The 27,103-nt window shown below is 41.1% G+C and overlaps 3 pseudogenes across 2 annotated transcripts in view; 2 read left to right on the forward strand and 1 right to left on the reverse strand.

The window, feature by feature from the left end:
- The window catches only part of LOC144310771 (dihydrofolate reductase-like), an 82,551-nt pseudogene extending 66,996 nt beyond the window's left edge, over positions 1-15,555 (forward strand). The window contains exon 5 of the transcript XR_013376450.1: positions 14,879-15,555. The product of XR_013376450.1 is annotated as a dihydrofolate reductase-like (transcript). The remainder of the gene's footprint in view (positions 1-14,878) is intronic.
- On the reverse strand, positions 129-21,654 carry LOC144310772 (protein MIS12 homolog; annotated as a pseudogene). Its single transcript, XR_013376451.1, has 2 exons — positions 20,947-21,654; positions 129-5,911 (listed from the first exon to the last, which is right to left on the reverse strand). The product of XR_013376451.1 is annotated as a protein MIS12 homolog (transcript).
- Positions 2,930-7,202, forward strand: LOC144310773 (T-complex protein 1 subunit delta-like; annotated as a pseudogene).
- Positions 21,655-27,103: the final 5,449 nt, after the last annotated feature.

The raw sequence follows: 27,103 nt of genomic DNA on the forward strand, positions 1-27,103 counted from the left end.
CTTGAGGAATTTCTTCTTGTTGCTGTGACTGCCTGTCAGACCCTGCTCTCTCCAAGCTTTGATTCTTATAAGTTCTAATGACTTTTCTTCCACATGATGAAGGAGAAAAAAATCTATGTACGGCATACTTAAACTGATAATTAAATCTTTATTATTAAAGAAGAGAGAAATTGATATCCTCAAAAAGAGTGTATTGAATATTTAAATACAATCTGCCTCTCCCTTCAGCAATGGCTGGAACTTCCCAATTTGTCTCTGCCTAAATATTTTTTTTAAAAAACCAAGCCTTAATGAAACAGAGCATTTTGCATAACAATATTCAATATGATATTCTAGTGTGAATTTAAGTTTATTTCATAATTTATTGTTAGGAATCCAAAGGTCTTTATTTTTAGAACCAAAACAAAGGAAGGGATTTCTTGCCTCTCATTTTTCTACTATTAACCTTGCTTTCTGGTTCTTTCTTCCCTGGCCTTTGAAATTGTCTCACTTTTTTGCACATTTCTTATCTTTGAAGTTCTCTGGACCTAATGTGCATCAGATCATCCCCCATAATCTCTCTGATGTGTTGTAAAACCTAAAAGGAAAGAATGATCTCTATCCCAAGGACAGGGTGTATACCACTGGCTTAGTATACAAAATACTGGCACCCCAGAGCATCTGTTTGCACATCTGTGGCTCCTGCAGTGCTTCATCTTTTCCACTGTCCTTCCAGGAGCCAGGAGTCCTAGGGAGAAGAACTGCCTTGTTATCTCTATCTTTCTCTTTTCCTCAGTACCTCCCCTACCAAGGCTTTCAACCGGAAGAGCTTGAGTCTTTTCTGTGATATCCACAGAGCTCACAACCACACACACCTACACACATGCGCATGTACACACACACACACACACACACACACACCCTCTTCCTCCTTTCAATTGCTCTAATACCAAGAATGAGTGATGTCCCCAAATGGGCTCTTATCTTTGACAACAGTATGCACTTCATGGGGAATTTTAACCCGCTTTGTTTTATTTGACTCAGAAAAACACTGAGTGGGTAGACAGGAAAGATTACCCCCATTTAACAGATGAGCAAAGTGATACTTAGGAAAGTTAATGTGAATGGCTTCAGGCTATTAGACTATTGAACTGAAACCAAGACACTAGGACTTTCTTCTAACTTAAAATATAAATAATATCATTCTGGATCTTAACACTCAAAAGTCTGAGATGTCTTTTAGGCTTCCTGAACTTGCAAAAGAAATGGAGGTGATTCCCACACACACAATTTGCAGAAGCCTGAAGTGGGCACTGGATATTGCCCTCTTCTGGGAAAGAAGAGAATACTGTTTGAGGTGCTAGATGGTCTTCTTCTAGCATGCTGGTGTCCTGACCAGCACAACATACACAGATTTGCCTGGAACTATTATCTCAGGCAAAAATTTCATAGGTCCCCCTCTGATTCTTAGAATTTACCCAGTTTGAACATGGATACTTGACTGATGACCAATATCATATGAATATTTTTAAACCAGTCTATGAGACCTCTTGGCTAAAGCTTCCTTTGGACCAAATACAACTGGAAATAGTCCTAGAACTTATCTTCTTGCTTCTGACCCACTTCTTGATGGAATCTGTATTTGAGGATCCAGTCTTGTCCATGTTCTACCAAACAAATGGCTTGTGCCCCAGAGTCACATTCAGAAGCTCTGGCTATGGAGTCTCTGGTGCTGACTCCCTGAGCAGCTGGCTGCCAACTTGTTCCAACAGAACTGACAGAGATGTGGAAACATCCTAATCATCACCTGTGTTCATGCTTACTATAAGTGAATTTAAAAATGTCGGGTATACGTGGATGGAACTGGAGGGTATATGCTGAGTGAAATAAGTCAATAGGAGAAGGAAAATCATTATATGGTCTCATTCATATGGGGAATATAAAAAATATAAAAAATAGTGAAAATTAGAAAATATAGTTTGGGCTAGCAGAAATGAAAGACAACATTAAACTCAAACTCAAAATAAGTTGAAAACAGAACTTGATGCTCTGATTTCAGAGGGAGAGAACACGGAAGCTCTGTATTCAAGACCTTCTTACTCTGTATCTTTTTATTTGACTAGTCCTAATCTACATGCTTTATAGTAAAGCAGTACTCATAATAGCAGTTTTCCTGAATTGTATGTGTCATTCTCATGAATTACTGAACTTGAGGAAGGTTGTGGGGACCTTCTGGATTTGTAGCCAGTTGGTCTAAGTGCAGGTGGCCTAAAGACCCCAAAGTTTGGCTGGCATCTTAAGTGAGGGCAGCCTTGTGGAGGACATAGCCATTAACTTAGTAGTGATTAGTGTAAGATTACATTAGAAAATCAATCAATGTAACTCATCATATTAACAATCTAAAATAGAGAAACCATGTGATCATCTCAGCTGATAAAAAAAAGTTGACAAAAATCTAACATCCATTCATAATGACAACTCTTAAGCTATCACCCTGGTAAAAGGAATCAATGGAAAACCTCTAGTTAAACATCATACTTAAAAGTGAAGATTAAATACTTTCCTAAAACTTTCCTCAGTAATAAAAAGACATATCCTTATTTACAACATATTTTAGAACCTCTAAGACTTAAAGAAGAAAGAAAATTAAATAAAAGACATCCAGATTGAAGAGAAATAAGTAAAACTATCTTTCTTCACAGATAATACACTTAGGTTAAAAAAGAAAGTATAGGCAGCCCAGGTGGCTCAGCGGTTTAGGGCTGCCTTCAGCCCACGGCCTGATCCTGGAGACCCAGGATCGAGTCCCACGTGGGGCTCCCTGCATGGAGCCTGCTTCTCTCGCTGCCTGTCTCTCTCTCTCTCTCTCTCTGTGTGTGTGTGTCTGTCATGAATAAATAAATAAAATCTTTTTTAAAAAAATAAGAATAAAAATCAATTATACCGAGACCCAGCTGAGTTGGCCATGCCCGAGAACGTGGCTCCACTGGAGGGGAGCCCCACTGCAGCCACTGGCGGCCACAGCAAAACCACCTACCAGGACCATGACAAGCCGGCCCAGATCCGCTTCAGCAACATTCCGCAGCCAAAGCTGTTGCTGATGCTATTAGAACAAGCCTTGGACCAAAAGGAATGGATAAAATGATTCAAGATGGAAAAGGCGATGTGACCATTCATTACAAATGATGGTGCCACCATTCTTAAACAAATGCAAGTGTCACATCCAGCAGCCAGAATGCTGGTGGAGCTGTCTAAGGCACAAGATATAGAAGCAGGAGATGACACCACATCAGTGGTCATCATTGCTGGCTCTTAGATTCCTGTACCAAGCTTCTTCAGAAAGGGATTCATCCAACCATCATTTCTGAGTCATTCCAGAAGGCTTTAGAAAAGGGTATAGAAATCTTTTTTTAAATTTTTTTATTTTTTAAGATTTATTTATTTTAGGGAGAGTGTGCATGCACACACATGTGAGCAGGGAGGGGGCAGAGGGAGAGAGAATCTTCAAGTAGACTCTCCATCGGGTGCGGATCCTGACTCAGGGCTCGATCCCACAACCCTGAGATCATGATCTGAGCTCAAACCAAGAGCTCAACACTCAACCGACTGAGCCACCCAGAGGCCCCTCTATACTAGGAAATTTTAAATAAGCTACGAACATGGCGCCTGGCTGGCTCAGTTGGTGGAGTATACAATATTTTTAAGATTTTCTTTATTTTAATTATTTATTCATGAGAGACACAGAGAAAGGCAGAGACACAGGCAGAGGGAGAAGCAGGCTCCTTGCAGGGAGCCCGATGCGGGACTAGATCCCAGGACCCCAGGATCACGCCCTGAGCCGAAGGCAGATGCTCAACCACTGAGCCACCCAGGCATCCTGGAATATACAACTCTTGATCTCAGGGTCATGAGTTCAAGCCCCACCTTGGGCGTAGAGATTACTTAAAATAATAACAGCAGATTGAAAACAAAAGCCTTTACAATATATATACATATTTCAAGTATAGGATTGGAAAAAAAGACTCTGATAATAAACAGATTCCAGGTGAATACAGGCATCTTAAATCTATGAATATTTAATTCCAAGTATTAACGCCCTGAGTTACTCTTCTACATAAAGGAGAAACTCGAAATCCCGTTCTTTTGGAAGACATGGAAAGTAAGCAACACCGTAGGAGCAGCTACTGATATTCTGCTCTTTTTCTGGGTGATATAACACTTCCATGGATTAATTTCAGAAGAAAATATTAGATTCCACTAAATCCAAGTATGAGGCAGCTAAAATTTCGCACTGTGGGTACTAAATATTTGATGCGTAGGAGTATGAATAAGTAAGTTAAAAATATTAGGGACAAGGCAAAACTAAAGTATGGGAGGAAAATGACATAAATACCTAGTGGTCAGTTCAGATACTTTGCTCCCGGCTGTTCTAGGCTTGCCCCTCCACTCCAGTCACACTTGCCTCTTCTGTGTCCATGGTCTTCCCAACCAGGCTCCCACAGAGCAAACAGCTCCACATCTCCAACACCATGATCACAGAAAGCATTTATTTTAGGAACGAAAACAACTTCTCTCCTCTTTACTAAGGATCACACGGGTGGTGTTTCTCTATTTGCTTCTTCCTATCGGTTAACTTGCTGTGTAAGGCAATTCGTGGACGAGAGCAGGCCACGGGTGGTGCCAGCACCCATCCGGCCATGCAGTCGCTGGTTCCTAACGAAGCCGCCCACTTAACCTTTTTCTCATTTGATCGCATCCAAAGAATAAGTTAGAAGGATCAAGGTTACAAGGAGCCCCTGATCAAGGAACTGCTTTTACAGATCTCTCTGACCAGCCCAGGAGGGCTCTGCTGCTGCAGTCCTGGTGCCCGGTGACATGCTGCTGGACCAGGAACCCTTTCCCACCTGTGAGAGGTCTCTAGGGAACATGAGCTCAAAGGATTAGTTCAGGGTAGTGTAGATGCCCTAGCAGAGTGTGGCCAGACAGAGGGAAGTGCGGAGTACAAGAAAGAGCCAATAAATGAAATCCCATAAGAAAATTCAGTTCACCAGAATATCATTCACATCAATCCCTTCCTATTCTACTTTCTGACGGGTTCCTGTCACTACTTAGAAATTACAGTATTTTCATTCTCTTGCCTTCCCGTTCCATAGTGTCCCTAATAGTCTGTAGTTTTCTGGAGTTCTGGACCAGGAACACCAGGCTTTCCCTGAAATCACTAGTCCCGTGATCTCGGCCAGCATTTTCGAGTTCATCAAACAAAACCAGAGTCTGCTTAAGTTGGGCCTGCATAATTTTTTGTTCCTCTAATTCTGCGAGAAGGGCCTGCTTAGCACCTAATTCGGTCTTATACTTCTCCTGTAACTGTTCAATTTCCTCCTGGAGGAGCCGGAACTCTTCCTCACTACAAGGATGCAGCTCCTGGGGTTTGTCTTCTGGAAGCAAAATGTTTGGGGGGAATGCACAGAATCAACTGTAAAAACAGCTGCTCCATTTTGCCAAAAAGGTTATCAAAACGTCCCTTCATGAAGCCGAGGAACTTCTCTGTGCATTTACGAACCTGGACAGGGTTGATCTCACAGCCTGGGAGGTCACCTAGCTTTTTCAGAATGACCTGTTCGACGGCCTGCATCACTTCAAATAGGTAGTCTTGAAATGCAATGTAGATTCTCAGCATGCAAGTTTGCACTGTGAAGCGGAAGAACTGGGCCTCATAGGTCATCGGGTCCACGGACATCTTGGCTTATTTTGTTTGGTTAATTCTGACTATGAAAAATCCGAGCGGGCGCGAGGGCGACGACACCAACCGTGCACCGGCTTCCTGCCACCGCCTTTAAACCAGCGCCTGCAGCTGCGGAGAGGCGGGGCCGCTGGCTTCCCGGATGCCGACCAGGGTATAGAAATCTTGACTGACATGTCTCGACCTGTGGAACTGAGTGACAGAGAAACTTTATTAAATAGTGCTACCACTTCCTTGAACTCAAAGGTTGTGTCTCAGTATTCAGTCTGCTTTCTCCAATGAGTGTAAATGCAGTGATGAAAGTGATTGACCCAGCCACCGCCACTAGTGTAGATCTTAGAGACATTAAAATAGTTAAGAAACTTGGTGGGACAATTGATGACTGTGAGCTGGTGGAAGGGCTGGTACTTACTCAGAAGGTGGCAAATTCTGGCATAACCAGAGTTGAAAAGGCTAAGATTGGGCTTATTCAGTTTTGCTTATCTGCTCCCAAAACGGATATGGATAATCAAATTGTAGTTTCTGACTACGTCCAGATGGATCAAGTGCTTCGGGAGGAGAGAGCTTATATTCTCAATTTAGTGAAGCAAATTAAAAAACAGGTTGTAATGTCCTCCTCATACAGAAATCTATCCTGAGAGATGCTCTTAGTGATCTTGCATTACATTTCCTGAACAAGATGAAGATTATGGTGGTTAAGGATATTGAAAGATAAGACACTGAATTCATTTTTATGACAATTGGAACCAAGCCAGTTGCTCTCATATTGACCAATTCACTGCTGACATGCTGGGATCAGCTGAGTTAGCTGAGGAGGTCAATTTAAATGGTTCTGGCAAACTGCTTAAGATTACAGGCTGTACAAGCCCAGGGAAAAACAGAATTGTTGTTGGTGGATCTAACAAATTGGTGATTAAAGAAGCTGAGCACTCTATTCATGATGCCCTATGTGTTATTCGCTGTTTAGTGAAGAAGAGAGCTCTTATTGCAGGAGGTGGTACTCCAGGGATAGAATTGGCCCTGCGGTTAACTGAATATTCACGAACATTGAGTGGGATGGAATCCTACTGCGTTCGTGCTTTTGGAGATTCTATGGAAGTCATTCCATCTACACTAGCTGAAAATGCTGGTCTGAATCCCATTTCTACAGTAACAGAACTAAGAAACTGACATGCCCAAGGAGAAAAAATGCCCGGCATTAATGTCCGAAAGGGTGGTATTTCCAACATTTTGGAGGAACTGGTTGTCCAGCCTTTGTTGGTTTCAGTCAGTGCACTGACTCTAGCAACTGAAACCGTCTGGAGCATTCTGAAAATTGATGATGTGGTAAACACTCAGTAATCGGATTAACACTGGTCAACTGGTGCTGCTGTGGCCACTAACAATGAGTCTGGAGTAGAAGATCACCTTGGTGTTCTTGCTCTTTGGAAGATTTGTTTCCTTTACGAATCCCTAGGCCTGGTCTTCCAGTTGGCACTTGCTTGAAAAATTGTATTGATACAACTTGATTAAAATATTAAATGTTTGATTTCAAAAGAAAATCAATTATACCTATTGTTCATATTTTGGCTTCTAATATCATTCTCCAGTAAAAGGAACCAGGACTCCCTGGAGAAATGGTTAATTCTAAGACTGGACAAGAAATAGACCAGAGATTCCAGGAGCACCTTATAAATACCAGAAAGTAAGAAAGTGCTAACAAGAGCAACAAATCCACATTGATGAAGGCATGTCAAAGAGATGTGTGTACCCAATGGCTAAAACTAAAAGTTGAGCAATAAAATAAATAAAATAGTATCGGATTATAACCCAGTTAAGCATAAAATAAATATTCATGAGTGTACATTGATATAAATAAATGATTGAATAAACAAATACACTGGGAAGATGAGACAACTCGTCATGCAAAAGAATCCAAAAACTTATGTAGATACTCTTCCTTCAAGTAGGGATAGCATAACTCTCTAGTCCTTAAGGGTGGGCTGCACACTGTGATTTCCTTCTAAAAAGTCCAATATGGGGAAGGGGGGGGGGGAAGAGTAACTTTGCAGTGGAGAAACTTGATAAAGTTTGCCCTAGCCAGGTGATGAAGGGAACAATAATAATGATAGCTCATGTTGATAGGCTCAACCCTTGGTATGACGTGATGAGAATGGCACTTTACTCTGTGATTGTCTATCTTCCAAAAACTCAGTAAACTCAGTCTCATCATGAGAAAAACATCAGGGAAAATCCAACTGAATTCCAAGAACATTCTACGAAATATTTGACCAATATTCTTCAAAACTGTTGAATTCATCTGAAACAAGGAAAGTCTGGGAAACTGTTAGAACCAGGAAAAGATAAAAAAGACATGACAAAATGCGATGTGGTTTTCTGGATGGAACCCTTGAACAGGAAAAGGACATTGGGGAAAAACAAACAAACAAAACTAAGGAAATTTGAATAAACTATGGACTACAGTATATAATAATGCCTCAGTATAGATCCATTAATTGTGACAAATGTACCATGCTAACACAAGTTATTTGCAGTGATGGAAATTGGGTGCAGATATATGTGAATTCTCTGTGCTCTCTTCTCAACTTTCTTGTAAATCTAAAGCTGTTCTAAAAAATAAAATCTACTTAGAAATATATATTCATGACAAAAAATGAATTGCATTTTGTAATAATAACAAAGAATATTTTAGGGTTTTAAAATACTATTTGGAATAAGATAAAAAATATGAAATATTTAGCATTAAATCAGGCAAGAGATGTGTGACACTGAAAAGTACAAAACATTGTCAAGAGAAAAAGACCTGCATAAAGGAGGAACTATGCCTGGCTAGAGGTCATGAGTCAACATCTCACCAATTTTCCCCAAATTGATCTATATATTCAATGCCCTTACAAAGTCCAAGCAATATTGTCTTAAAATTAACAAAATAATTTAAAAATGCATAAGGATATGCAATGGCCAAATCTGAAGGCTTAGCACTACCTGATTCAAGACAGAGTGTGAGCAAAGCAGTCATTTTCTTGTTCTCTGAAAATAACACCTACGGTTGAAGGAGGTGGTTCATGTCCTTTCACTGTTTTAAATAGTTGCCAAGAGTGAATAGCTCAGGGTGAATGCACTGTTAGCAGGGAGCACAGCTGCAGAATCTTTGATGTGTTTATGCTTCAGGCTTGTTCCTTCCTAAGCAATAATAATTCTTTTATAGATCTTATTTATTTGAGAGAGAAAGAGTTAGTGCAAATGAGCAGGGGGAGTAGCAGAGGCAGAGGGAGACAGAGAATCTCAAGCAGACTCCACACTGAGTGGCTGAGCGCCCCAGCTGAGGCTCAATCTCACAACCCCAAGATCATGACCTGAGCCAAAATCAAGAGTTCGACATTTAACTGACTGAGGGAGATGTAACAAGATGGAAAAAACATTCCATGCTCATAGATTGGAAGAATAAACCTGTGAAAATGTCTATGCTTCCCAGGGCAATTTACACATTCAATGCAATCTGTATCAAAAGACCTTGGACTTTCTTCACAGAATTGGAACAAATCATTTTAAGATTTGTATGGTATCATAAAAGACCCTGAATAGCCAGAGGAACATTGGAAAAGAAAACCAATGCTGGGGTCAACATAATGCTGGATTTCAAGCTGTATTACAAAGCTGTGATCATCAAGACAGTATGGTACTGCCCCAAAACAGATCAATGGGACAGAATAGAGAACCCAGAAATGGGCCCTCAACTCTATGATCAACTAATATTCAACAAAGCAGGAAAGACTATCCACTGGAAAAAGGACAGTCTCTTCAATAAATGTTGCTGAGAAAATTGGACAGCCACGTGCAGAAGAATGAAACTAGACCACTCTCTTACACCAGACACAAAGATAAACTCAAAATGGATGAAAGACTTAAGAACAAACATTATATGGTCTCATTCATTTGGGGAATATAAAAAATAGTGAAAGGGAATAAAGGGGAAAGGAGAAAAAAATAAGTGGGAAATATCAGAAAAGGAGACAGAACATGAAAGACTCCTAACTCTGGGAAACGAACTAGGGGTGGTAGAAGGGGAGGTGGGCGAGGGGTGGGGGTGAGTAGGTGATGGGCACTGAGGTGGGCACTTGACAGGATGAGCACTGGGTGTTATTCTATATGTTGACAAATTGAACACCAATAAAAATTAAATTTATTTTAAAGATGGATGAAAGATTTAAATGTGAGACAAGAATGCATCAAAATCCTAGAGGAAAACACAGGCAACAACCTTTATGAACTTGGCCATAGCAACTTCTTGTAAGATACATCTATGAAGGCAAGGGAAACAAAAGCAAAACTGAACTATTGGGACTTCATCGAAATAAAAAGCTTCTGCACAGCTAAAGAAACAGCCAACAAAACTAAAAGACAACCTACAGAATGGGATAAGATATTTGCAAATGACATATCAGATAAAGGGCTAGTATCCAAGATGTATAAAGAACTTATCAAACTCAACACACAAGAAACAAACAATCCAATCATGAAATGGGCAAAAGACATGAACAGAAATTTCACAGAGGAAGACATAGACATGGCCAAGAAACACTTGAGAAAATGCTCTGCATCACTTGCCATCAGGGAAATACAAATCAAAACCACAGTGAGATACCATCTCTCACCAGTGAGAGTGGTGAAAATTAACAAGACGGGAAATATGAAATGTTGGAGAGGATGTGGAGAAAGGGGAACCCTTTTGCACTGTTGGTGGGAATGTGAACTGGTACAGCCACTCTGGAATATAGTGTGGAGGTTCTTCAAGAAGTTAAAAATAGAGCTACCCTACAACCCAGCAATTGCATTACTGGGTATTTACCCCATAGACACTGATGTAGTGAAATGCTGGGACACCTGCACCCCAGTGTTCATAGCAGCAATGTCCACAATAGCCAAATTGTGGAAGGAGGCACGATGTCCTTCACCAGGAATGGATAAAGATGTGGTCTACATATAAAATGGAATATTACTCAACCATCAGAAAAGAATACCCACCATTTGCTTCAATGTTGATGGAACTGGGATTATTATGCTGAGTGAAATAAGTCAATTGGAGAAGGATAATAATCATATAAGTTCACTCATATGTGTAATATAAGATATAGAGAAAGGGACCAAAAGGGAAAGGAGCATAACTGAGTGGGAAAAATTAGAGAGGAAGACAAACCATGAGAGACTCCTAACTCTGGGAAACAAACAAAGGGCTGAGGAAAGGAAGGTGAGTAGGGGGATGGGGTAACTGGGTGATGTTCATTGAGGAGGGCACTTGATGGGATGGATGAGCACTGGGTGTTATACTATATGTTGGCAAATTGAATTTAAAAAAAGAAATGTAATCAAAATAATAAATAATAATAAAGACTGCTGATAAGCTCAGTATTAGAGCTGACCCTTGAACTACATGAATCTGAACTGCAAAGGTCTACTTACACACAGATTTTTCTTTTTCATATAGTATTATTTTCTCTCCCTCATGATTTTCTTAACTTCTTCTCTCTAGCTTACCCTACTGTAAGAATATAATATAAGATACATGTACCATACAAAATCAGTGTTAATTGACTGTTTACCAGAAGCCTTAAGCAATAACATAAACAATAAACTGTCAGTTAACATTTTGGGGAGTCAAAAGTTACAACATATTTTGAAATACACAGGGAGTATCTCTTAACCCCCCACACTGTTCAAGGTTCAAATGTATACTCCAAAAGTGATTTGGTGTAGCTAGCCAATATATACAGAGTCATCTCACAATACCATCAAAAGCAACGAAAAATGGCACAACAGTGTGGTTATCAATACACTTATAAACAGATATGAATTCTTCATTCATCTTGTTAGCTACAGACATATTTAAAACTTGCTCTGTATTAAAAAATGTGTAATATGCCAAGTCAGTGACCCATCTGTCCTCTTCATTTTGATAGACCACACTCGGTGATGGAGCCATTTCTAAAAAATTCCAAAAATATCCAATGACACATGAAACAAAATTATATAATAGTCTTAAATAATTTTACTTAGTTGACTTATCTTAGATATCAGCAGAACTAAAATCTGCCCAAAACTAATTAGAAAAAAGAAAATCCATTCCCACAAAAGAAAAGTTCCCTCATGGTGGGGAAGCCAGCCATAACCCAGTAAAAAAATCCATTATAGAGAACCAGGGAAAAATGGAAAAGAAAACTAAGATTTAGAGTAGTACATTTCCACTAGATCTGTGAATAAAGATACAATTTCTAATCCATAAAACATTTACTGTTTTAATACAAAAGATTAGGCATGTTCCACTTGAAAATATATTCTATCCAAAATGTATACACATTTTATACATTTTCTTACTTTTATTTTTTTTTAAAAACCTACTTACGTTCTTCACTTTTATCAGTGGACTTGTAACATTCATATGTTTTTGCCTTTTAATAGTTGGTGACCAAAGACTATCAGAGGAATTAATTCCATTGCCACCAACAGGCTTCAAAGATGCTTTGTCCACATATTTTTGAATGGATCACTTTAGGAGTTTCAGTGTCTAAACGTTTATCCATAGGCAAAACTGTTTCTGAATTAGATGCCAAATGCTTATCTTGATGAAGAGACTCAGCATCCACTTCAAAAGGCCCAGTAAGTCAAAATGACCTTTATTGGCATTTGTGTCATGAACATAAACAGGGTTAAGTTTTGCATTAGCAGCCTGGATAGTCTTCACAGGAATTTCTTCTCTTCAGATTTCCTTTAAAAATGAGTAACAGAGGAGCCATAAGTTTTGCCTTTCATAACTTATTCCAAAACCTTATGGGAAATAATTATGTAGTAGATATAAATGATTATATGAACCATCAGACTATAAAGTACTCAATGTACTCTTTTAAACTATATATGAACCAATTTTAAGCAATATACCAAAACCAAAATTTATACTGTGCTCATTACAGACATTTATCAACAGATTCAGATACCAAAAGGGGTCCAACATGAGGTAAATGATTTGTACTCTGAAAACTATAGAACACTTATGAAAGAAATTGAAGAGGACACAATGAAACGGAATGGCATTCCATGCTCCTGGGCTGGAAGAACAAACATTGTTAAAATGTCTACATTACTCAATGCAATCCCTATCAAAATATCCCCAGCATTTTTCACAGAGCTAGAACAATCAATCCTAAAATTTATATGGAATCACAAAAGACCCAAATAGCCAAAGCACTCCTGAAAAAGAAAAGCAAATCTGGAAGCATCACAGTAGCAAACTTCAAGCTCTATTACAAAGCTGGAGTCATCAAGTATAATACTGGCACAAAAACAGACACATAGATCAATACTTAACAGAAAACCCAGAAATTGACCCACAACCATCTGCTCGACTCATCTTTGACAAAGCAGGAAAGAAGATCCAATGGAAAAAAGATGGTCTCTTCAACAAATGATACTGGGAAAAATGGGGCAGCCACATGCAAAAGAATGGAACCAGACCACTTTTTTTACACCATTCCTAAAAATACATTCAAGATGGATGAAACACCTAAATGTGAGACAGGAATCCATCAAAATCCTAGAAGAGAACACAGGCAGCAACATATCTGACCCCAGCTGTAGCAACTACTCACTAGACACATCATCAGAAGCAAGAGAACAGCAAAAATGAACTATTGGACTTCATCCAGGTAAGCAGCTTCTGCACAGGGAAGGAAACAACAGAACTCAAAGCAACCTACAGAATAGGCTTCGGTTGTCCACAAATGAAGGCAGCCTCTTGATCATTCAACCAATTACTGAGTACCAACCAGGTGCCAGGCACTCAGGATACAATAAATGAAACAAAGAGAAACACTTTCCCTCCTGGAGCTATTGTTCTAGAGGCAGCCAGCAAGGGGTGAAGTAGGGCAAAGGTGAAGTCCTGATGACACATGAAGCCCTGGACTGGGACTACTCACATCCTGGTTACTTGAAGCAGTTAACTTGGATTTCTGCTTTTAAAGTACAAGACTTCTAATATTACTACTGTTTAACACTTGCACATGTGAAATAGAAACTTGCACTCTCTCAATAACACTCCAGAAATTGATAACATATGAAAGATTACCTTGTTCTCATTATTTATCCAGGATTGTAAACAAACATCAATAGGTGAGTCTGCTTGAGAAAACAAAAATCATTGAGACCAAACTATTTTATCAACTAAATACCCAAGAATCCCTAAAAATAGCAAATAAATGAACTAACCATATTTTTCCATTAAGTAGAATACAGCATTTCTAAATAATGGTATAGGAACTTATCACTGGTCAGTTAAAAAAAAAAACTGTCAGGGTCGGGAAGTATGAGAAATTACACACATGCCCAAAAACCCTTGACTATTAATCTAATCAAGGCTTTAAAACCTACTTTATTTATTTTTTAAAGATTTTATTTTTTTTTAATTTATTCATGAGAGACACAGAGAGAGAAGTAGAGACACAGGCAGAGGGAGAGGCAGGCTCCATGCAGGAAGCCTGATGCAGGACTCGATCCCGTATATGTCTCTGATGTCTAAAGATGTTGAACATCATTTCGTGTTTATTGGTCATTTTACAACTTCTTTAGACAAATGTTTATTGAAATTCTTTGCCCATTTTACAGTATTGATTTTTTGTTTTATTGAATTGTAACACATGTATTCTGGATGCCAGTCCCTTATCATAAATGTGGTTTGCAAATATTCTCTTCCATCTTTGTGTTGCCTCTTCACTGTCTTTATAAGTCTTTCAAGGCACAAATGCTTTCAATTTCAAGAAGTCCAATTTACCATTTTTTTCCTTTATTGCTTCTAAGTGTGGGGAGTTAATACCATTCTCACTATTTTCATACATATTTGACACTTTTCATCAAGAGAAATACAAACATCCATTAAGATTTTTTAACATAAACATACAAAAGTACTTTCACTCTTCAATTCTATAACATGGGCTTAAGTATTGAACCACATAGTTTGGAATGACATGCTATCTTCACTACAGAAAATACAATATATAGTTTAAAATACCTAGCTTTAATTTCTCTGACAAAGAGAACATAGAGTACTTAGAAGCAATCAGAAAGCACAAGTGTAAGTTATTTATTTTTTACAATTTCCCCTCATTTTTGTAGCACGCTGAACCGCATCGTCGTCGTGTCCCAGGACATGGGCATCGGCAGGAACGGGGACCTGCCCTGGGCCCCGCTCAGGAATGAATTCAAGTATTTCCAAAGAATGACCACGAACTCCTCTGTGGAAGGTAAACAGAATTTGGCGATTATGGGTTGGAAGACATGGTTCTCTATTCCTGAGAAGAATCGACTTTTAAAGGACAGAATTAATATAGTTCTCAGCAGAGACCTCAAGGAACCTCCACAAGGAGCTCATTTTCTTGCCAAAATCTGGATGATGCTTTAAAACTTACTGAGCAACCAGAATTAGCAAATAAAGTGGACATGGATTGGATAGTGGGAGGCAGTTCTGTTTATAAGGAAGCCATGAACAAACCAGGCCATCTTAGACTATTTGTGACAAGGATTATGCATGAATTTGAAAGTGACACATTTTTCCCAGAAATTGATTTGGAGAAATATAAACTTCCGCCAGAATACCCAGGTGTTCTTTCTGATGTCCAGGAGGAGAAAGGCATTAAGTACAAATTTGAAGTATATGAGAAGAAAGATTAATGTGAAGATATTTTTTGATTTATTTCAAGTTAGTCCCCCCCGCCCGCCAAACAATTCTATCTGTATTTTAATATTAGAAAAAAAAAAACTTTTGTTGAATCTAAGTCAATGGATAATTCTAAGCAGTGTGAATTTATTAATCTTAACTAGACCATATCAGACATCATTTGTGAAACATTTCTTGCTATAACTGTGTGTTGCCCATCAAGGACCAGCACCTGCCAAGGGTAACATATCTACCAAGAGCCAAAGAGAGACAATCCCTGATAGCATGAGTTGAAACCAGGACTTAAAAAGATAGGACTAGACAGATTTGTTCAAAACTCAGAAATGGGTTAAAAACAGAAAAGCTAGGGCTCAAATATTAAAAGAAAATTAGATCAAAATAGGAACTTTGATTTCTCTATATCACACTTCTGAAAAAGTTCTGATTTCCTGAGTAGGAAATCAGTAAGTTGAGAACTCTAATAATTCCATAGGGACAGTAAAGAGGCAGGTAGGACACTACCTTTCTAAAGGTTAAAAAGAAATGTCTGAGACCTCTAAAAACTGTTTTAGATCTTCAGTGAGATTCCATGGGATGTTATGATGTAAGAAGAATAGGCAGTTCCTTATAAAAAAGAGTAATAACAGCACATGGCTAAATTAAGAAGGTGGGCAGCCCGAGTGGCACAGCGGTTTAGCGCCGCCTGCAGCCCAGGGTGTGATCCTGGAGATCGGGATCAAGTCCCACATCGGACTCCCTGCATGGAGCCTGCTTCTCCCTCTGCCTGTGTCTCTGCCTCTCTCTCTCCTGCTCTGTATTTCTCATGATTAAATAAAATAAAATATTAAAAAAAAGAAATTAAGAAGGTAATTAAAATAGATAATGCTAGAAACCAAAATTATGAAGATGGAAACTAAATTAAACTTCGCTGAATTAAAAAATGAAAATTAAAACACATTTTACCCATCATGTTAGCAAAGATGTGGATTGTTAGGTATCCAAAGAAATAGCATTTTTTTTTTGCCTTGTAAATTAACATAACCTTTTTAGAGTTTAAGTTAGCAATATCAATTAAAATTCACAATATTCTGGGTTTGGACCCAGGGCTTCCACTTCTAGAAATTAATCCTAAATAAAGAGATGGACCCAGGGCACCTTGGTGGCTCAGTGGCTGAACACCTGCCTTCGGCCCAGGGCATGATCCTGGAGTCCTGGGATCGAGTCCCTACATGGAGCCTGGTTCTCCCTCTGCCTATGTCTCTGCCTCTCTCTCTGTGTCTCTCATGAATAAATAAATAAAATCTTTAAAAAATAAATAAGTAAATAAATAAATAAAAGCTGGTGGGGAGGCAAGATGGTGACATGAAATAAACAAGTCATGACATTTAGGTTTATATTATATTTAAAGCACCCCCATTCCAAGAAGAGCATGTGCACCTGACCCCTGAACAAGATGGGGGTTAGGGACACTGACCTCCTGCATAATTAGAAATCCATGTCTAACTTCTGACTCCCCCAAAACTTAACTACTGAATTCAACTGCTGTTACCTGGAAGCCTTACATGTAACATATACGGTCAAGTAACACACACTTTGTGTATGTATTATATACCATATTCTTACAATAAACTAAAGGAAAGAAAATGTATTAAGAAAATCATAAGGAAGAGAAAATGCATTTACAGTACTATATATTTATTGAAACAGATCGGCATATAAGTGGACCCATGCAGTTCAAGGGTCAACTGTAGTTCTGACCATTAGAACATTATGATGAACAGAGCCAGTTAAATTAACCACTTCCCCCTAAATCCAATTCCTCAAAACTGTACATAGCTATCACTTACTTTTATTAGCCCATCGAAGTTCTTCAAATTAAGTCATATGTTAAGTAAAATCAGCTTCAAGTAAAAGTGGCAAGAGTAACTTCTAGGAGTGCATGAAAATGACAGTAAGGACATCTAACAAAGCGAAGCAATCTGGATGCGAGCCACCAGTCCTAGCTCAAGCTTACCTCAGATTCTAGAATCTGAAAAGCAGATGGGGTATGTAGAAGAAATGAAAGCTGTGGCCCAAAACAAGAACAAAAGGGCCTGGAAGCAGAAAACAAATTTGCCAGGAAGAACTGCAGAAATGTTTCCTGACTACAGTAGGAAGGCAAGGCAGGAGGGAGTCCAGAGGGAGGGGTTGAGTGAAAGTCTGTCAGATGCCCATGCCGGGCAGTACTCCACTCCTGCTCCCCAACCCTTACAAACAAAACAGCAGAGTCAACATGATGCTGCACACCTAGGAAGGCTCTTCTCCAGAAAAGGCATATGAAATGGCCATGCAGAGTGGAGCTATGGTGGTGACACCAGCGTTAAACACCTGGCATGAATGTAAGGCTCCTCAGCCTGCTTGCCCTTTTGAATGAAGCCATCCAGAAGAACCGCCCAGCTCACATGAGGACCTAACAGAAATGAGACCTGGATACCCACGAGCCCACACAAGCAACCTAAAAGACAGCCATAAATCAAATGCAGGAGAAGGAGCAGCTTGAGAGATAAAAATAAAGATGAACAAAGTAAACAACACTCGAGACAAGGATAATTTCTAGAACTTTGAAAAATATCTCAATTAGAATTCTCAGAAAACATTGAAGTAGCTATTACATCCACAAAAAGGAGCCATTATAAAAGAAATGAAAGACCAGAAAAAAAGAGCTCTGAAAATTATGACTGCCAAATGATTTAATAGAAGAGTAGGAAAAAACTTGGAAACTTTATCTAGAACATTGTCTGTTTGCACTGAAACAAAAGAAAAACAAACAAACAAAAAAAGGAAAAATACTGGAAATAGACCAACCCAGGCAATCCAAAACAGTAGTCTCAGAAAGAAAAATAGAAAATTACCAAAGTAATAATCATCACCTAGAATGAAAGCACACAAATCTCTGGATTGATGCCAATTAGAATTTAGTTCGGGGGAGGGGGGACACTCACCACAGACTCAGGAAAGATTCTAAGAGTTTCCAGGGAGAAAAAAGTTCAGTTACAAATGGTCAGGTACCAAAATGACATCAGGGTTCTCACACTATGTAATAATGCCTTCAAAATTTTGTGAAAGTTATTTTCATCTTTAAATCCTATCTTCAGATAAAATATTCGTTAATTCCAAAGTTAGAATAAGGATATTTTTAAAACATAAATTCTACCCTCTCCCCGAAGGAGCCACAGAAGCCATCCTTCACATATGGACTAAGAACATGCCTCTGCAGGCTGTGCACCCACCATCACAGCAGCCACAGGAAGTCTTGGCTCTCAGGCTAACAATCTCCATCTTCAGACTACTCAGTGGAGGCAAGGAACAGCCCCAAAGCACTCACCTCTACCCAATGAAATTCTAGAGCGAGACCAGTACAGCGCATCTAGGACACCACCTTAGTGGGTCTCCTATCTTCCATTAACAGTGAGAGACAAGACCGAGTCCCAGACCTCCTGGCCCACGTCAAAGAGTCAAGAGGTTACTTCCAATATTCTCTTCCCCGCACCCCCGCCCCCATGTCTCCTGTCTCATTGCCAACATCAGTTGTTCACTGGGACCAACTTCACGATGCCCTTCACCAAGCCCAGGACTCCTTACTGCTGACATTTGAAGATCCACAAGCACAGCCCCCCTACCCAGCCCAACAAACTCTGGATCAGCACCATTTTGCTCTTTGTGAGGCCCCCAGTGAACATCCCATTCACCTCAGCACTCCAGGGAAAACTGGGATGTCCTATGAGGACGCTGCCCCCCTTAAACACTGTCAAATGGGGACTGTCTGTCTCTCCCACAGCCTTGGAATCACTTGACGTGGAGATGGAATGTGTGTCTCCATCAGCATGTCCCCTCAGTGCAACTTCCAGATCACCTTTACTAAAGCCTCCTAGCTTGGAGTCACCTATGACCCCTCATGTCATCTGCCTTCATACCTCAACTCTGTAATCCTTTGATGCAACCCAAGCCCCCAATCCACTCCTACCACCACATCTCACACTCTCTTGCCCTTCTGCTATCCTCGCCTCTTCCTCAACCTAAATCCCACAGCCAATCACACACCCTCAACTTCCTCATCCCTCACTGCTCACATCAAACCACAAGCCTACTTAAAGCCAACTCTCCCCTGGTACCTTGCCAGCACCCCTACAGCTGAATGGGTCTGGAGAAAACATCACAATCACACTAGATCCACGACACAACCCGAAGACCCCTGATGCTGTCTGACATGCCACTATTTCCCTCTCCGTTCACTCTCCCACACCCCAAGACTGTCTACACCCCCCTACTCCTCCTCTACCCTGAGTGGATGTCACGGCTCCTACTGCACTGAGAGACCCTGAGCCCTAAAAGACAAGTTCCCCAGCTTTTTACCACCACATGTACCCACACATTCTGCCTTCCTACCTGCTAACAAAGAGGAATTATCCACGGTCCTCCCTCTCCAGTCATTTCCTTCCACAGCACATTGGGTCCCGGCTTCTCCTATTTTTGTAAAGGCATTGCTCCGCCAATTCCCTTCTTTTACAGAATCAGATTTTCCTTTTCCAGATCATTCCTATGACCACGTAAATATGCAGTAACTTCTCCCACCACCAAAGCCCCACTACATTCCGCAGCAAACTCACCATCTCGAATACTCACCCCTCATTCACTCCTGAACCCGCTCTCCTAGGCTACTGTGCCTCCTCCTTCTTTCACCAAAACCACTTGTCAGGGTTCCCAACGACCTAGCCTGTGCTAATTCCAATGGTCACTTCTAGACCTCATTTCATTGGACACATTGGATCCCTCTCTCTTCTTTTACAGAAGTTCTTTCTGTGGCTTCTGAGACTCTGTTTTCTTCCTGGCCGCAGCCGCAGCGAATCCTTAGTCTCCACTCCCATCCCTGCTCCCAAGCAAACATGGAAGTGCCCCCAACATGAGGCCCTGGTGCTCCTCCCACCTATCCCACCCCTTTGATAATCCAGCCTCCTAAATCGTCTTCCTGCTTCCAGACTTGCCTCCCGTCAGTCTATTCACTCCACCGTAACCAGAGTGAACCTTTGAAGACATAACTCTCTAACGGTTTCCACCTCCCAAAGTCCTTGCTCACCCCGCGGCGGCCTCCTTCCTGCTGTTTGAACACAGGTATGCGCCTACCTTAGCGCAGCCTGCACCTAAAATCCTCTTCCTCCTAACGTCTATGTGGTTAGCCGCCTCCTTCAAGTGCTTCCTTTTTAAGATTGTATTCATTTGAGAGAGAGGGAGAGAGGAAGCGAGGGAGCCTACAAGCGAAGCAGGTGGAACAGCAGGGACAGGCGCCCCCGCCCACGGTGCGCCTCTCGCTGCGCTCGCCCCCTGCGCCCGGCCCAGGGCCCAGCGCCTCCCGCCCACGCCCGCGCCTCCTGCACCCCCCCCCCGGGCGCGCGCCACCCCCCCGCGCTGGCCTCAGCCTCCCACCCTCTACCTCCCGCCCGGCGCCCCGGGCCATCCCACGAGGAGGGGTGCGTGGCTGGGGAGACCCTACCCTCCGCGCCGAAGAGCGGGACTCTGCAGAGCTGGCCCCTGCCGCAGCGCCTCCGGGGGCGGCGTTGCGCTGCGGCCGCACCAGACCCCGAGCGAACTCTCCGGCGGCTTCGGCCTGGGGGTGGCTGCGGCGGCGGGCGCCGGACCCCAGCCCATTCCTCGTCCGGGGGCTGGTGCCTTCGGGCCGGGAGCGGCCGAGCCCCAGCGGGGAGCGGGTGAGGAGCCCGGGAGGGGCCGGGGAGGGCCTGGGCTTGAGGAGCCGCGCCTCGGGCTTAGCGCCGAGGAGGGGGCGGCGGATGGCGGGCGCGGACCTGGCTCCAAGTCGCGCCGGGGCAGCCCGGGTGGCTCAGCGGGTCAGCGCCGCCTGCAGCCCAGGGCCTGCTCCTGGAGACCCGGGATCGAGTCCCGCGTCGGGCTCCCTGCATGGAGCCTGCTTCTCCCTCTGCCTGTGTCTCTGCCTCTCTCTCTGTCTCCCTCCCTCTCCCTCTCTCTCTCTCTCTCTCTCTCTCTCATGAATAAATAAATAAAATCTTAAAAAACAATCGCGCCCCGCCCCAGGCGTCCTTCCTGGGTGTTGCCCGGGATGGGGTGGATGTGTGGCTGAGCCCTGTTGCTGGGAGCTTAGGTCTCATTGATTTGCAGTTCTTTCCCGTAACGGTCCTGTCGTTAGAAGGACACAGATTAAACCGGCCGGGGTCCAGAGCGGCTCCGGAGGGCACGACTGGAGTGCAGGGGGGGGAGGAGGGACTGTCTTTTTCTCTTCGGAGAGCCACTTACTGACGCTGTGTGACCAGCATTAACCCAGCCCTGGGCTGCCCACCCTGAAACCTTGGCATCCCCGAGCCTCTCCGCTTAAGGAAAGGGAGGGTGGGCTTTTCTCCACGCAAATGGGTGGAAATGGACCTGTCTACCCCTCCCAGACCCGGATCGTCGTCAGTAACCGCGGTCACCTCCTGAAATAACTCAAATGTTCTGTAATCTTTTATTTTGATTTTTCAATCTTTGCCGTTCTTGTGTCTCATTTCATCTGCTCTAATATGACCTCAAAAAGTTTCGACGTTTACGCTACATTTTGAAGAGATTCAACTGTTTAGTGACTCTACGTTGGGCATGGATTTTGAATTTAAACTTAACTTTGCAAATCCTTGGTGTCACTCGTTGTCTCATCTATTTAGAGTGGATTGTCAGTCACATTAAGCACTGACTCAGGAAAATGCGACAATAAATATAGATGCTAGGTCTTTCTAGTTTTAAAACCCTCATTACTCTCAAAACGTTGGGCACAAAGCAGACCCCAACAAATTATAACTGTTTACGTACAAACAATGGTGTGTTCTACAGCTGCCATGGGTGATAACCAATTAATGTCCACAAAACTTCCTGCTTATACACCTGGTTGCCTGAAGTTTAGCCTGGGAAATCCTTTTTTTAAAAAAAATATTTTATTTATTTGAGAATAAGGGAGAGAGCCAGCAAACGTACATGCAAAGCAGGGGGAGCAGCAGGGGAAGAGGGAGAAGCAGGCCCCCGGTGGAGCAGGGAGCCGTGCAGGATTCATCCCAGGACACTGGGATCATGACCAAAGCCAAAGGCAGAGGCTTAACCAACTAAGCCACCCAGGTGCCCTATGCCTCCTTCAAGTCTTTGCTCATATTTTACACTCCTTGATGAGGCCCACGCTGACGACTCCCTCAGCTCATCCAATTATCCTCCTTATGTTCTATTTTGTCCTAGCACTTTTCCCTTCAAATATACTATAATACTGGTACATTTAAAAAAAACTGGTACATTTTTAATGTCTTTTTGTTTAATGTCTGTTTGGCATTTCCCAATACTTAGAGAAGTACCCGGCACACAGACACTCGGTGCAAAATACACATGGGAAAAAAATACACATGGAATGAATGAGTATTCAAAGAGTTAACATCTTTAGTGTATAGAAAGCACTTATATCCGCATATTAGCAAGAAGCAAATTCGCAACAAAAATATAAGTAGTGAATAATTCTGTAAATACTCCATTAATTCAAGCACAGGAAGCTTTAAGAATGCTGTAATACCACTATCAAGAGGTAACTACCATATACCTTTTGGTTTATAGCCTTCCAGATTTTCTTCTAGGCATGTATGCATGTGTACAAATTTTTTTACTTCTAAACTCAAAGATTAAAAATACCACCAAATGTTAGAGAGGGCTCAGAGAAGTAGGTGTTCTCATGTACATCTTCTAGTGGGACTGTAAAGTGGTACAAATATTCTAAAGAGCAACGGGGTGATATGTCACAGTCTTTAAATATTAGCTCAGCAATTTAATCCTAGGAATTTACCTGACTAGAGTAATCTGCTAGGTGTCCAAATGTATAAATAAAATTCAGTAAATTTATAATAGCAAAATTCCAATAATCTAAAGTGCCTAATGTAGTTCAGCCATTAACATGACATATACCTACATTATTATAATTGAAAAATGAACATAATATACTAATTTTTAAAAGCTAGAAATAGTATATACAATTCAATCCCATATTTGCAAAAAATTAATATATACATGTATAGGTGTTTAGAAAGCAGTCTGAGGTGGTGCCTGGGTGGTTCAGTCGGTTAAGGTCTAACTTTGCCTCAGGTCATGATCCCAGGGACCTGAGATCGAGCCCTACGTCAGGCTTGGCACTGAGCAGAGAGTCTGCTTCTTGTCCCTCTGCCCCTCCCCTGCTTCTGTTCGTGTTCTCTCTCTCTCAAATAAAATCTAAAAAAGAAAAGAAAAAAGAGAGCAATCTGGAAAACTATAAATAGATCATCAATGACTATTCTCTTATCTTTTTAAAGATCTCATATCTAAGTACTCTCTACACCCAACCTGGGGCTCAAAACCCTGAGATTGAGAGTTGCATGCTCTATGGACTAAGCCAGCCAGGTGCCCGAAAACTCTTCTCTAGTTAGTAAGATTACAGGCTTATGTTCTTCCTTATAATTCTAGGTATATTCTACTTTTTTAAAAGAGGCTTTTTATCTTGATGATAGTTGACTTTTGCCTTTGTTTCCCTTGCCTTTCGAGATATATCTAGGAAAAAGTTGCAGTGGCCAAGATCATAGAATTGCTGCCTGCATTTTCTAGTGTTTTGGTGGATTCCATCTCTCATCGATTTTGAGTCTATTTTTGTGTACCATGGAAGAAAGTGGCCAGTGTCATTCTTCTGCATGTGGCCTCCCAATTTTGCCAACACCATTTGTTAAAGAGACCATCTTTTTTTCCATTAGATATTTTTTGCTGCTTTGCCGAAGATGAATTGACCATAGAGTTGAGGGTCCATTTCTGGGTTCTCTGTTCTGTTCCATTAATCCTCGTGTCTGTTGTGCCAGTGCCATACTGTCTCGATGATCACAGCTTTGTAATACAGCTTGAAGTCTGGAATTGTGATACCCCCAGCATTGGTTTTCTTTTGCAATGTTACTTTGACTATTTGGGGTCTTTTCTATTGCCATACTAATTTTAGGATTGTTTGTTCCAGCTTTGTGAAAAAAGTTGATGGTAATTGTAGGGATTGCATTGAATCTATAGATTGCTCTAAGTAGCATAGACATTTTAACAATCTTTGTTCTCCATTCCATGAGCACAGAATGTTTCTGCCATTTCTTTGTGTCTTCCTCAATGTCTTTCATGAGCGTTCTGTAGTTTCCTGTGTACAGGTGCTTTGCTTCTTTGGTTAGGTTTATTCCTAGGTATCTTATGGTTTTGGGTGCAATTGTAAATGGGATCAACTCTTTAATTTCTCTTTCTTCTGTCTCATTGTTAGTGTATAGAAATGCAACTGATTTCTGTGCATTGATTTGCTATCCTGCCACTGTGCTGAATTCCTGTATGAATTCGAGTAATTTGGGGGTGGAGTCTTTTGGGTTTTCATGCAAAAGAATATTTTGTCATCTGCAAAGAGTGAGAGTTTGACTTCTTTGCCAATTCAGGTGCCTTTTATTTCTTTTTGTTGTCTGATTGCTGAGGCTAGGATGACCAGTACTGTGTTGAACAACAGTGGTGAGAGTGGACATCTCTGTCATGTTCCTGATCTTAGGGGAAAGGCTGCATTGAGAATGATACTCGCTGTGGGCTTTTTGAATATGGCCTTTATGATGTGGAGGTATGTTCCCTCAATCGCTACGCTGTGGAGTTTTAATCAGGAAAGGATGTTGTACTCTGTCACATGCTTTTTCTGCATTTGTGAGAGGATGACATGGTTCTTGTCCTTTCTTTTATTAAGGTGATGTATCACATTGATTTGTGGATGTTGGACCATTGCTGCGGCCCAGGGATAAATCCCACTTGGCTGTGGTGATTAATCCTCTCACTGTACTGTTGGATCCTATTGGCTAGTATCTTGATGAGAATTTTTGCATCCATGTTCATCAGGGATAGTGGTCTGTAATTCTCCTTTTTGGGGGGTCTTTGTCTGGTTTTGGGATCAAGGCAATGCTGGCCTCATAGAAAGAGTTCGGAACTTTTCCTTCCATTTCTGTTTTTTGAAACAGATTCAGAAGAATTGGTATTATTTCTTTTTTAGATGTTTGGTAGAATTCCCCATGGGAAGCCATCTGGCCCTGGACTCTAGTCTGTTGGTTGATTTTTGATGACTGCTTCAATTTCTTTGCTGGTTATGGGTCTGTTCAGGTGTTCTCTTTCTTTCTGTTTCAGTTTTGGTAGCTTAGGTTTCTAGAAATGCATCCATAACCTCCAGATTGCCTACTTTGCTTGCATATAGTTGCTCATAGTGTGTTCTGAGAATTGTTTGTATATCTTTTTTTTAAAGATTTATTTATTTATTTATTTATTTATTTATTTATTTATTTATTTATTTATGAGAGAGAGAGAAGAGAGAGAGAGAGAGGCAGAGACACAGGAGGAGGGAGAAGCAGGCTCCATGCCGGGAGCCTGACGTGGGACTCGATCCCGGGGCTCCAGGATCGCGCCCTGGGCCAAAGGCAGAGGCTAAACTGCTGAGCCACCCAGGGATCCCCTGTTTGTATATCTTTGTTGTATGTGACTTTTCCTCTCCTTCGTAATTTTACTTATTTGGGTCTTTTTTCTTTGTGATAAGTCTGGCCAGGGAGTTATCAATCTTATCTTATCAATCAATCTTATTAATTTTTTTCAAGCTCCCAGTCTTGCGATCTCTTTTGCCATTCTTTTGCTTTCTGTTTCATTGATTTCTGCTCTAATCTTTATTACTTTCTACTGCTGGGTTTAGGCTTTATTTGCTGTTCTTTCTCCACCTCCCTTAAGTGTAAGATTAGGTTGTGTATTTGAGACCTTTCTTGTTTCTTGAGAAAGGCTTGTATTGCTGTATACTTCCTTCTTAGGGCTGTCTTTGCTGCATCCCAAAGGTATTGAACGGTTGTGTTGTCATTTTCATTTGCTTCCATGAATTCTTTAAATTCTTTAATTTCCTGGTTGACACATTTGCTCTTTAGCTTCCAGGTATTTCAGTTCTTTCCAAATCTCCTCTTCTGATTGAGTTGTTTCAAACATTGTGGTCTGAAAATATGCAGGGATTGATCCCAATCTTTTGGCACTGATTGAGACCTGATTTTGACCCAGTATGTGATCTATTCTGGAGAATGTTCTATGTGCACTTACAAAGAATGTGTATTCTGTTACTTTATGATAGAATGCTCTGACTATATCTGTGAAGTCCATCTGGTCCAGTGTGTCATTCAAAGCCCTTGTTTATCTTCTTAGGTGATCTGTCCATTAAAGTCAGTGGGGTGTTAAAGTCCCCTACTCTTGTATTATTATCAATGTGTTTAATTTTGTTATTAATTGGTTTATGTAATTGACTGCTCCCATGTTAGGGGCATAAATATTTACAATTGTTGGATCTTCTTGTTGGATCTTCTTGTTAGATCTTCTTGTTTAATCAGATATTTTGTTGATTGTTCTTTTGCTGTTCAGAAGCTTTTTATTTTGATGTAGTCCCAATAGTTTATTTTTGCTTTTGTTTCCCTTGCCTCAGGAGACATTCCTACAAAAATGTTACAGCCGATATCAGAGAAATTACTGCCTTTGTTCTCTTCTAGGATTTTTATGATTTCAGGTCTCCCATTTAGGTCTTTAATCTATTTTGAGTTTATTTTTGTGTTTGGTGTAAGAAAGTGGTTCAGTTTCATTCT

Source organism: Canis aureus, chromosome 3, assembly GCF_053574225.1.
Source record: "Canis aureus isolate CA01 chromosome 3, VMU_Caureus_v.1.0, whole genome shotgun sequence".
NCBI lineage: Eukaryota > Metazoa > Chordata > Mammalia > Carnivora > Canidae > Canis > Canis aureus.